Source organism: Macaca fascicularis, chromosome 18 (genome assembly GCF_037993035.2).
Source record: "Macaca fascicularis isolate 582-1 chromosome 18, T2T-MFA8v1.1".
Taxonomy (NCBI): Eukaryota; Metazoa; Chordata; class Mammalia; order Primates; family Cercopithecidae; genus Macaca; species Macaca fascicularis.
The window spans coordinates 17,030,254-17,039,331 of record NC_088392.1 but is presented as its reverse complement, the minus strand read 5'-3'; the positions used below and the strand labels follow the sequence as shown (position 1 = coordinate 17,039,331).

At 42.3% G+C, this 9,078-nt stretch overlaps 1 long non-coding RNA gene across 1 annotated transcript in view; it reads right to left on the bottom strand.

Moving 5' to 3' along the window:
* Positions 1–9,078, bottom strand: part of LOC135968212 (uncharacterized) — a 202,200-nt gene that overhangs the window by 60,156 nt on the left and 132,966 nt on the right. The window lies entirely within an intron of this gene.

Below are 9,078 nucleotides of genomic sequence, written 5' to 3'. Positions count from 1 at the left end.
TTACACCTTTCAGGGACATTTATGGAGAGTGAATTTAAGTGGCATGTTTTGAGAGAGGAATTGATTTTTCTGATTACCGTTTCCATCTACTACCATTCAAAGCACGACCTTAGGAAACAGGTGATGGGAACATGTATTCAGATGGTGGCCATATTGTGTTGGGGGTTAGGTATCAACACAGGGACTTGGGGAGACCACAAACATTCACACCATAGCACTATAGACAAACTAAATACAAACTTTCCTTGCAATTTTGGTTGGTTGGTCTTGCCCATATGTCCACCTCATGTTTAAGGGTCCTAACTTATTCAGAGAATGGCTATATTGTGTAGTCATGATCTAGGCTTTAGATCATGAAAGTGGAACTTTCATAAGCTTGAAACAGCTTCTGAAACTGTGGTGCCTGTGGAATCATCGACATTTTCTGTTGAATGTTGTCAAACATCAGGTTCAATGGTAGCAAATGTAGCATCTGTTCAGCTCCTCTCTTACCATTGAAATACGTGCTTCCTGGGACAGGATTCATGTCTGACTTGTTTATTATCCTCACAGTCCCAGAGCAATACTTGATATATGGTAGGTGCTCAGTATATTTTTAGAATAAATATACTCATTAGTTTCAGAAACATGATTTGAGATGGAAAGACCACTTTAGTATAAGGCCATGTCACTGACCTTGTAATGGATTCTTTTCTATACAAAGATGACTTTTCATCTTTCAGGGTCATAATTCTTTAATCTGTTTATTAACCACAGATATTTGCAGGGTTCTTCTCCTCTTTTTCAAAATTCCTTCTATATGTAATTCCATACAGTCACGTGGCTTCAATAATTGCTGATGACAACTACCTATATGCTTAACTTGATCCTGATTGACAATTGCCTCCTGGTAAATCCACCTGAATGTCCTAGAGTGAAACTAAGCATTTGTAAGAGGAAATACTCATTTCCTTGAGTTTGTTAGACAGTCTTTGGTGTTCATTTTGGTCCATTGTCTAAAACTCAAGCATGAAACATCAAGATGATCCTTGTATCTTCCTTCTTTTCCACAATGGAACTTTTTTTTGGTATTACCATGAAAACTACTCTTGAATATATCCCTTTTTCTTCTTTTTCATCAACACTGACCTTGTTGAGGCTGCATTTCTTCTCTAGATTGGTCTTGTATCTGATCTACCTGTCTCTTGTGACTCTTACTTTTCTCTGACTTTTAAACTTAAAGTTGTGAAGATATTCTATGTTTTCATCTATAAATGCCAGTTTTCTACCTAAAACACAGATCAGATTAAGTTCATATTCTTATAAAACACTGACAGCTCTTCACCCTCTCAGGATAGAGTTTAAACTTCCTAGTACGATATTCAAAGCCTTCCCACAATGTTACTCTATCTTCCTTTTCCTATTTGTTTTTGCCACTCCCTGCCAAAGACTCTAACCTGGAGGTGCCTGGTACTATTTGGAAACCAAATCCACTACTCTCACATTGCTTAGCTTGTCCCATCTGACTGGGATGCTCTCTCTATCTTTGTTTGATAAGACTCGTTTAATTGTTCAAGAAACTGGCCATGTTCACGTTCTCTGTACAGCTTTCCACTCAGCTGGACTCAAAGAACACATTGTGCATCCTTGCGTGAGAGCTGGGTTCAGATTTCTTGCCATGTCCTGTTTGTGTGTGTGCATGTTTATATGTGTATGTGTGTGCATGTGTGTGGAGTGGTATCTCACTAGATAATAAACTCTTTAAGGACAGAAAATGGCATGTGGTAGGTATCCCTTTCTCATTTTAAATGAAAAAACTCCCTTAGAGTCCTAAGAAAGAAACAAAATGAGAGTACAAGTGCAGACTCTATCCAGCCCTAATTCCCACCTCCACCACCAGAGGCTCCTGAGAACTTTCTGTGTCCTGCTAGTCACATGCCAAAGCCCGTATGAAGGCATAATCCGGATTTCTGAGGTGGGAGAAGAAGCACTACTGGATCTTCGGTTATTAGAGGGGTAGGAAGAAGTGTGTTTCATTCCTCTCTCAATGCCCAGGCGAAGCATTACTGTCATCATCTTCACCATCATTTTCTTCATTGCCATTCCTGCTTCATCACTTATAAAACACTTTCCCAGGCTTCATCTCAATTGTCAGAACACTTGTGTAAGGTGGGAGTTACTCTGATGATTATTGTTATTCCTATTTCATAAGAAAAATAATGTTCAGGCCGGGCGCGGTGGCTCACGCCTGTAATCCCAGCACTTTGGGAGGCCGAGGCGGGCGGATCACAAGGTCAGGAGATCGAGACCACGGTGAAACCCCGTCTCTACTAAAAATACAAAAAAAAATTAGCCGGGCGCGGTTGTGGGCGCCTGTAGTCCCAGCTACTAGGGAGGCTGAGGCAGGAGAATGGCGTGAACCCGGGAGGCGGAGCTTGCAGTGAGCCGAGATCGCGCCACTGCATTCCAGCCTGGGCGACAGAGCGAGACTCCGTCTCAAAAAAAAAAAAATAATAATAATAATAATAATGTTCAGAGAGGCAAGGCAATTTCCCAGGATCATGTGTGCTGTTTCCATCAGAACATGCTCACTTGTGCCTCAGCTGTGCTCAGAGTCCTCTCATCTCATGCCCCAGATGTCACATGGCTCACTTCTCCCCTGGCATTCCTACTGACTGATCAAGCATCGCTGATGACCTCAGATTTTCCTGGAACACCACACCTCTTACAAACTTGGACAAGTCCATAATGGTTATGTGTTCTTATGTTTGGGTCGTTTAGACATTTAGGTGATTTCCCTTGGCTTGATATTGCTTATAATAATCTTCCTGAGAGGTTATATAACAAGAATAATATTGCAAACTCTCCAAATAATAAACTCTTCAGTATGAACTCACTGAGAGAAGAGGCAGCTTCTGCCCCCTTTGTAATCTCTGGCACACTGTAGACAATTTCACTGACTGATTGATGCTAGTTATCCAGGGAAAGGCAGTATATGTATCTTTAATCATTTGGACATTTCTTGACACTAATGTTTTATTTCTATTCCTGCAGACAACCCTAGAATGTGTGAAAACCCATGGCTAGAATAGTATTTATAAACATAAACCTCCTCTTAGATATCAGCAGCACCTTCAAAAAAGAAAGCCACAGAAGTCTTACCTAATAAAACAGGTAACAGCCTGGCTAACAAAACTTAATTGCATAGTTGGACATTCCTTGATACTCTTTGTTCCTTGCCTATAGCATTGTGAACCAAAACAAGAATTCTATTGTCCTTGAAATATAAGAATACTTTAGTGAAACTAAAGTGACTAATAGTTTGACTCTAATGAATGATGTATAATTTAAACAAAGCAAAATAACCTAACTCTATATTATTAGTTCTTTGAGAAGAAAGAAAAAGTGATCAGAATGGAAAGGAAAATGTGGATGGAACAGAAATTCTTTCTAGACATTTGAAACGCAATCTATTTTACATTATACTGTTCTCCCACCCCGTGGTTGTGCCTCTTCAAACCATACCCTTCAGTGTGACTAAGAGTCTTAGTCTCAGGCTAGAAGGAGTGGTCACAATTTCCACAGGTATAGCAGGGAGATAAATGTGATAAGTAAGGGCAGATGAGCTATGGACGTGTGAAGCAGGGGTTTCTACACCAGTCCTGAAGTTTGGGAAGACTTCCTGGAGGAAGGGATGCTGTGGCTCAGATGTGGAACAACGAGTAGGAGTAGGAGGAATGGGAGGAGAAGGAGAGAGGGTTCCAGTGGATGCAACAGCATGATTCAGGGCCCACAGTGAGAGACCACAGGCTCCTCGGACTCTGCAAGGATGTAGAGGGCATAAGCGCAGTGAAAGGTGGGCTGGGGAGGGGCAGCAAGCAGGCCACAGAGGGCCTTGGACAGTAGGATGAAGAGTTTGCTGTGGTTCTAAGATGACTGCAAAGGCATTGAAGAGCTCTAAGGAGAGGAGTGAACCTCTCTGGTTTGAATTTCTGAAGGCGTATGTTTGCTGATTTCTGGGTATGGGGCTAGAGTGTTACGAGACTTGACAGGGAGAACTGGACAATAGTCCAGGTGAGAAGTGATGGTGGCCTAACCCAGAAGATGGATCTTGGGAATGCACATAGTGAATGAAGGTGACAGATTTGGGAGGCAGCCTGACTGGTCAGGACTTTGTGAATGACTGAACGAATGTAAAAGAGGAGGACTTCTCAAGTTTCAACTTCACAATCTTTAAACAACCATAACATCACCATCCAGAGCAGAGGGGAGGGGATGACAGAAGAAGGGGAGAAGCTGGATGGCAGGGGCATCCCGCAAGGCCACTAGAGCTGTTATTGTAACGCTTATTTACTTTTGAAATAAGCACTCCTTTTGAAAATCAGATTTAGGGATACCCAAAAATGCACACAGAAAGAATTTATGTATATAATTTTGGCTGGGTGTGGTGGCTCACGCCTGTAATCCCAGCACTTTGGGAGGCCGAGGCGGGCGGATCACAAGGTCAGGAGATCGAGACCACGGTGAAACCCCGTCTCTACTAAAAATACAAAAAATTAGCCGGGCGCGGTTGTGGGCGCCTGTAGTCCCAGCTACTCGGGAGGCTGAGGCAGGAGAATGGCGTGAACCCGGGAGGCGGAGCTTGCAGTGAGCCAAGATCGCGCCACTGCACTCCAGCCTGGGCAACAGAGCGAGACTCCGTCTCAAAAAAAAAAAAAAAAAAAAAAAAAAAAAAAGAATTTATGTATATAATTTTAAGAAGTTCAAAGAGTTCCTGAATCCCATTCACAGATTCCCTAGGTTACAAATCCCTGTCACTTATACCTAAATTAGGGCATACCGGATGGGAGCCATCCATTGTAGCACAAAGAAAGCCAAGTGTAAGAGCCATGGACCACTAGATAGATGCAGTTTCTATGCGACTCGGGCTCTAGGGGTGACCATGTCCAGTGATCTGTGCCTTTAAACATCCTGTACAATAGGAAGAGATGCACCACCTCACTCCTAACTATTAATTAGAGTCTTTATAGATAATAGACTTTATAGGCAAGAGCAACCTGTAAATGTTTCATTAAAGATAATAGCATAGATGTCATTGACCACACCCAGCCACCTCTTTGCAAATAACCTCTGGTTCTGTGACTAGACATTTAGTGAATATTAACCTTTCAAAAAGTGTCTGTTCCTTGGGTCTATCAGTGAACAGTGTCTCTAGATGCATCAGGGTCTCTGAGAAGTTGATAGCATTTATTCTTTCATTATGAATTCCTTTTTTTCCCTCTTCCTCCTTGAATCCAAATCCTCCTTAAGACTGTAGATGAGAGAAGTCAGCTTCTTCAAACTGCTGGACGACCTGATTTAAGGTGTATTTCTTTGAGCCTAGAGAAGATTTTAATATTCATTTTATAGTTCACCTCTCTCCAGAGCAAGATGAATACTGTCCCCTTCTCTCACTCAAGTGTTTCCACACAAGTCCTTAGCTCCTCAATGAGTGATCCCCCGTCTCCTGTCTCTGTTTTAAATGGCTCCTTTGAGTGAGGTGAGTTGGCTCTCTGAAAGAGCTAGGTCTTCTTGAGAATATAGACCATGCATCCTGGATGTCTCTCACTAACGTCAAGCAATTTTTTAAATTTCTGCCTTAAAAGAATTATTCAGAAGCAAGTTGCTTAATTTTTGTGTATATGTGTATGTTTGAAAGATCTTCTTGATATTGATTTCTATTTTTAATGCATTGTGGTCTGAGATTGTGCTTGTTATAATTTCAATTTTTTTAATTTATTGAGACTTGCTTTATGATCAAGCATGCAATTGATCTTAGAATATGTTCTATGTGCAGATGAGAAGAACGTGTAGTCTGTGGTTGATTGGTGGAGCATTCTGTGCGTGTCTATTAGGTCCAATTGGTTGGGTGTCGAGTTCAAATACAGAATTTCGTTGTTAGTTTTCTGTGTCAATGATTGGTCTAACAGTCACTGGGGTGTTGAAGTCTCCCAGCATTATCGTGTGACTGTCTAAATCTTTTCATAGGTCATGAAGGGCTTGTTACGGATCTGGGTGCTTCAATGTTGGGTGAATATATATTTAGGACAGCCAAGTCTTCTTGTTGACTTGAACCCGTTATCATTATATAATGCCCTTCTTTGTCCTTTCTGAATGGTGTTGATTTAAAATCTGTTGTATCTGATATAAGAGCAGTGACTCCTGTTCCTTTTTTTGTTTTTTGTTTGCATGGTAAATCTTTCTCCATCCCCTTACTCTGAGCCTTTGGGTGTCCTTACATGTAAGATGGGTTTCTTGAAGACAACAGACAGTTTGGTATTGCCTTTTTATCCAGTTACCATTCTATGCCTTTTAAGTGTAGCATTTAGACCATTTATATTCAGGGTTAATATTGATTTGTGAGAGTTTTATTTTGTTATTGTGTTTACATCAGGTTGTTTTGTAGGCTTGAGTGTGTAGTTGCTTTATAGTGTCTCTGGGCTGTGTGTTTAAGTGTAGTTTTATGGTAGCAGGTGTCATTTTTTCATTTTCATGTTCAGCACTCTCTTAGGACCTCTTGTAAGGCTGGTCTAGTTGTAATGAATTCCCTCAGCATTTGCTTGTCTGAAAAGGATTCTATTTCTCCTTCACTTAGGAAGTTTAGTTTGGTGGGATATGAAATTATTGGTTGGAATTTCTTTTCTTTAGGAATGTTGAAAATAGGCCGCCAATCTCTTCTGACTTGTTAAGGTTTCTGCTAAGAGTTCTGCTGCTAGCCTGATGGGGTTCTTTTTGTACATGACCTGCCCTTTCTCTCTAGCTGCCTTTAAGATTTTTTTTCTTTCATGTTTTCCTTGGTGAATCTGATGACTATGTGCCTCAGAGACGGTGGTCTTGTATAGTATCTCACCAAGGTTCTCTGTGTTTCTTGAATTTGTATGTCAATCTAACAAGATTGGGGAAAGTTTTGTGGACTATATGTTCAAATATGTTTTCCAAGTTGCTTATCTTCGTCCCTCTTTCAGGAATACCAATGAGTCTTAAATTCTATCTCTTTACAAAATCCCATATTTCTTGGAGGTTTGATTCATTTTTAAAATTACTTTTCTTTATTTTTGTCAGGCTGCATTGATTTAAAGAACTGGTGCTTGAGCTCTGAGATTCTTTTCTTGGCTTGGTCTATTCTACTCTGCTGTTAACACTTCTAATTATATTATGAAATTCTTGTAGTGAATTGCCCAGTTCTAGAAGTTCAGTTTGGTTCTTTCTTAAAATGTCTATTTTGTCTTTCAGCTCTTGGATTGTTTTACTGGGTTCTCTGGATTTCTTGGTTTGGGTTTCAGCTTTTTCCTGATGCTCAATGAACTGCCTTGCCAGCCATATTCTGAATTTGATGTCTGTCATTTCAGTCATTTTAATCTGCTTAAGAACCACTGCTGGGAAGCTAGTGGAATCATTTGTAGATAAGGGGATACCTTGCATTTTTGAGTTGTAGAGATCTTCAGTTGATTCTTTTTCATCTGAAAGGGCTGGTGTTTCTTTAACTATGGCATAAGTTGAGTATAGTCAATTGGCTTTATTTCTGGATGCTTTCAGACGGCTAAGTCTCTATACAAGACCTTTATTTGTGGTTGGATTCTTGCCCTGAGTGTCGTGGGAATGTCTATTGGAAGAATAATTTTTGATGTGATTTGGGCTGTGATCCAGTGGATGTTGCTTAAGAGTGATGGCTAGCAGATAGGCCCTTACTCAGTTGCATGGCTATTTTGTGTTTCCACGTGTTAGTAGCCATGCTCTGTGGTGGGGATGCAGAGAGATGACCCCCTCACTAGGTTCACTCCTGGGCCTCAGGAGAGCCCCCTCCAAACACTGGTACTGTGTCTGTGTTTTTTTTATTGGGTTAACAGGGCTGTGGGGCTCCCTCAGGCAGATGCCATGGCTAGGAGATAGGCCACACTCTTCCTGGTCTGGTCTTATATAGGGAGGCACATCCTGTTCCCATGCCAGCCTGCAAACCCATGAGTCTCACCCCTCTCAGTATTATGAGAGTGGGTGGGGTGTCCTTCTCCAATTGAGTGTTAGCCATAGATTACTGCAGCCCTGGAGTGCCAGGACTGGCCTGAAGCTCTGTCTTCTGGACCCTTGGAGTCAGGCAACAGATGTGAAGTGCTCCCTGGCCACAGGGAAGTACTCAGGTGGAGCCACTGGTAAAACACTCTTACTAAGTAGTGAAGGCTGTGTTGTGCACCTGCTTCTGTGGGAGTGGCCAGGCAGCGTCCCTGGGGGGACCTGTCAGGCATGAGAGCCTGCAGAACAGAAGTACCCCAGTCCTGCTGGGAAACTGGCCCCACTCTCTCTTGGCCCTGCAGTCAGTCAGCTGGGGCTAGAGCTACTCAGAGGGAGATGGGGTCCCCTTGGGGATTGGCACCTCTGACATCTTGCTGCTGCAGCTGCAACATGTGCAAAACTCCCTGGATTCTGCCCAGGTTGGAGCTGGGTCTCTGCCTACTCTCCAGGGAGCTCCTCCTGCCAGCTCAAATGTTTATAAGGGGCATGAGATCTCTTGTAGCTAAGATCCCAGAGGTCTGTGGCAAGAGTGGGATGCCCCTCCATCCCTACACTCACCCCTTCCCTAGAAACTGCTCAGGCCTAGAAACTAGCCCTAGCATTGAGCAACCCCATGCAGGGTTCCTAGCTTCCTCCTCTTCAGGCTTGGTGTCTGCATCTTTTCTCTATCAACTGTTGGTGTTGCTACTCCAGAGATCTCCTCAAAGTATGTCGGTTTACTGAATATTTTGTTCTCTCTTCGTGGGGGCAATGCCTACTGGCTGTGTTAACTGGCCATTTTGTCTCTATCTGTCAAATTAGAGGGAAAGGTGCTGGAAAATTAGAGGAAAATTGGCTCTTAGAATTCTGAATTTGGTGTTTTCTAGATGTGTGGACTTGAGCAAGTCAGGTAGCCCTCCTAAGCTCCCTTCAGTTTCTCCACTTGTAGGATTTGGGGGCAGATCCTTTTCTTTTCAAATCCATGACTCCTCTTTGGGTTAAATCTATATTTCTTGGAAGGGCGAAGGAAGATAACATTATTGAGTGACTTTTCTCTTTGGAGGCTGTCGATTC